Source organism: Brachyhypopomus gauderio, chromosome 11 (assembly GCF_052324685.1).
Source record: "Brachyhypopomus gauderio isolate BG-103 chromosome 11, BGAUD_0.2, whole genome shotgun sequence".
Classification (NCBI taxonomy): domain Eukaryota; kingdom Metazoa; phylum Chordata; class Actinopteri; order Gymnotiformes; family Hypopomidae; genus Brachyhypopomus; species Brachyhypopomus gauderio.
The window spans coordinates 2,817,126-2,821,212 of NC_135221.1; positions in this window are offsets into that span (position 1 = coordinate 2,817,126).

The window sequence follows — 4,087 nt, forward strand, 5'->3', positions numbered from 1 at the left end:
TGTTCATTAAACGCCACAAACATTTGTGCTGAGCAAAGTGGTTGCCTCCACTTTGGAAAAAAGATTATCTGTTTTTTTTCTGCATTCTGCTTTTGAGTGAGTACGGTAGAGACTTTACGTTGTTCTGAACCAGAAAGCCTCCATGGCATCAGCGTAGGTTCACGTGATTCGGAGGGAGAGAGACGTCTGTAGAAACGTGTCTGTTTCATGTTTGTTATCTGTCCACGGAGATAGCAGTGTAGACTGACGGGAGTGCTGTCATGGCAACCTGGAGGCGAGCGGCTTTGCAGGACAGGGTCACGTCTCTGCTCCCGGGCCTGTCCTGAGCGACCTCCCTCCGCAATGACGCCTTTCACGTCACGGCACGTGGGTTCCAGCTCTACACAGCCAGCCAGGGGCTCGCCGCCCGCTGCCCTGTCCACACCGCTGCTCCTTCTGAGGGGACGCACCGTCATCCTGCTCTCCTTCACTTCTAACAAAGCGAATGCTCTGTCCTAGTATGAGATACATATCAATTGTAAGATTATTCCACCTATTTTGATACACTTGAATCAAGTGACATTAAGTTCTTGCACTGACTGACACATAATTTTGGCAGATTTTACAAGAAATAAATGTTTAGAGAAAGTAAGGTTAAATGTGTAGATAGATAGATAGATAGATAGATAGATAGATATTCAAAATTGAGTAGTATGCAAAATATCTAGAGAAACAGGATGTTTTTGACAGAGATCCGTCAACAGCTGTACAAGCCAAGTGTTTCCCAAGTATCCTGTCTCTCTCGAAGCTTTGTGTACATCTACACAAAAAATCTCTCTAGAAACAACATTATTCTGTTAGTTCCTCAGTAATCTATATTTCTAGCATTCTTTTCCAAGGACTGGACCATTACCTGTCCCTGTTCTCCAGGCCCTCAAAACTGAATAAAACGCATGGCCTTCAGTGACATCTCAGACTAAGGTAGTGTATTTGCCCATCCAGGTAAAGACCTGTTGAGATGACAAAGTATACATTAAGCAAAGTTTCTAGAGAAGCAGGATGTATTTGACAGATGTCTGTCATCAACTGTGCAAGCAAAGTGTTTCTGAAATGTCATATCTCTCTAGAAACTTTGTGTACTGCTCCAAAAAGGTGTAAGACAGATCCATATTTCTAGTATTGCTCTCCATTTAACCATTAACTGAATAACTGATGATTTCCTCATGCAACGTGAAGAAGGACGCCATCATTGCAGTCCAGAATTTTGCCCCACACAGTTGTCTGAAAGGACCTTTATTCCCACAAGGAAAGACAGTGTGGCTACAGACAGTGCAGTGACAGACAGCTCCATCCAGTCGAAGGAACACAGACTGCAGTGAGCTCTAACATCTGGTTGCCAGTTTCCTGGACACCTGAAAAAACTTTGCAGAATTCCCAAATGTCTAAGACGTTAAAGTGTGTGTGTGTCTAACCAACCACAAACAACGTGCCATCAGTCCTCCGGCCCCTCGTAAACATCTGCTCACTCTCCATCATGTACTGAACAGTTTCTACTGAACCAGGTCTGCCAGTGTGCCTTATCCCCTGAACTGTTCATTTTTTTTTTATTTGTAAATTTGTCAGAGATGCATTGGTGTCATGTCTGGCTCCGCCCTCTACCTGTCTGTCTTGCATTCATGTTTCTTTAGTTCCGCCTTTGTTTTGGTTTCCATAGTTTCCCTTCTGTCTGTCACGCCCCCTAGCTCACGCTACTGCACTCCTAGTTTGGTTCTCAGCTGTTTCCAGTTTAGTATTATGTTTGGCTATGTTTGGTTTGTATTTTCTGTGTGTGGCAGTCATTGTTTATAGGTCAATATTCGGTTGGGCACTGATTTGCATGGTCGTATGTTTGCTAAACGTCCTCTAGCTTTCTCTCTGGAATTCTTAGTTAACGTTGTTAGGTTAAGTATCCATCTTTCTGTGTTTTGCATTATGTCTGAGTCTATGCATGTGCCCCACTCCTAGCTCTGCTCTGTTACAATTATATACTTAATTTGGATTAGTTCACAGGTTTTGAGTTTATGCCCTTTTTCTATTAAATCCCGCCCCTTTTCCCTGAGGGTGGTGCGAGGGAGGGAGTGTTTCACCTCCCAGAATGCATTTCTGATGTTCCCATACCACAATTTAAACTACTATTAATTAAATTAAAAAAAACAATACCTTTCTGTGATTCTGAATACTTAATGCTGCCTCATTAAAGGTCTTAAACAGCAAGGACACCAGCATTTGCCAGTAGTGCCAGAGCTCAAAGGAGTGATTTTTAACCTTATTGTGAAGAATCTCTGGAGACAGGGCCCCTGGGACTGAAGTAACTTGTAAAACCCTGCAGAGAACACCTAAGCTAATGTCATCACGCCCCATATCCTCATACAGCCAAAATTGACTTTTAAAATGTTACATGAAAATTAGTACCATCTTCATCCAGTCTTTTATGTTTTCACCATCTGCATGCTGTTTAAAGTAGTTTCCATAGTTATTAAGTGCAGACGGTTGCCAATAGCCAGGAGAAATATAAAAAGCATTTCCAAACACTCTGTGTCCCTGGAGATGAAGCAGTCCCCTCACTGGTGGGTTGGGGAACGCAGTTCTCCAGACACAGAGCTGACAATGGCAGCCACATGTTTCACCGGGGTGTATAAATTAGTTTGGTGTATTATACAAGGCCTACAAAAAGACATGTGATATTTATAAATAAATACACAAACAACCCCATTAATTGTGCCCTTGTGAAGAGCAGTTGTGAAGAGCCCAGCTCGCCCCACCTCCTGTGCCCACGCATGAACCTTTCCCCCGCATGGCTTCTGTACCACCGCGTCCTCTGGGACAAGATTGACAGCAACCTCAAGGGCCCGAGGGGCAGACCAACAGAACCAACAGATACATTCCTCTGCCAAAGATTTCAGACATCTCTCCCGCCCCCTCCCTCCCCCCACACACGATCATTTACCTCTAACCTCCAATACAAGGCCTACAGCAGAGTCTTTTGACACCGTTTCTGAACTGTAACTACAGCTGCTCACTGTTGTTTTAGCTGTAGAGACGTAACGGTTGGCACCACCGTGTACATATATGGTGCGCTGGCTTCTGGCGAGAGTCTTTGGTTAGATGTTTCGACTGTGGTGCCCCGGGAGGGGAAGTCCCCCGTCTTCCTCCTTCTTGATGACGATACCACACTCCCTCGCACACAGTGCACACACCACACCTAAAGCAGAGGAGGACAACGGAAGCACAGGCTCGGGTTACACCCCACACGCTGCTTTGCCTGGCCACAGCCACGGATGGTTCACAGGAACACGTCTACCTCTGAGCAGGTGAACTAGCAGCTCACACACATATGACATATGTAAACTGTGTGTGAGCCTTTCGAAACCATTTGTAAGAACAAATGTGTATACAGCACAGGAATTTGAGTACAGATATTTGAGCACATGCTTGTGCACATGTATTTGAGCACAGGTATTTAAGCACATGTATTTGAACATGGATATTTGAGCACAGGTATTTGAGCACAGGTATTTGAGCACATGTATTTGAGCACAGGTATTTGAGCACATGTATTTGAGCATGTATTAGAGCACATGTATTTGAGCACAGGTATTTGAGCACATGTATTTGAACATGGATATTTGAGCACAGGTATTTAAGCACATGTATTTGAACATGGATATTTGAGCACAGGTATTTGAGCACAGGTATTTGAGCACATGTATTTGAGCACAGGTATTTGAGCACATGTATTAGAGCACATGTATTTGAGCACAGGTATTTGAGCACATGTATTTGAACATGGATATTTGAGCACAGGTATTTGAGCACATGTATTTGAACATGGATATTTGAGGACATGTATTTGAGCACATGTATTTGAGCACATGTATTTGAACATGGATATTTGAGTACATGTATTTGAGCACAGGTATTTGAGCACATGTATTTGAACATGGATATTTGAGCACAGGTATTTGAGCACAGGTATTTGAGCACATGTATTTGAACATGGATATTTGAGCACAGGTATTTGAGCACATGTATTTGAAGATGGATATTTGAGCACAGGTATGTCAGCTGC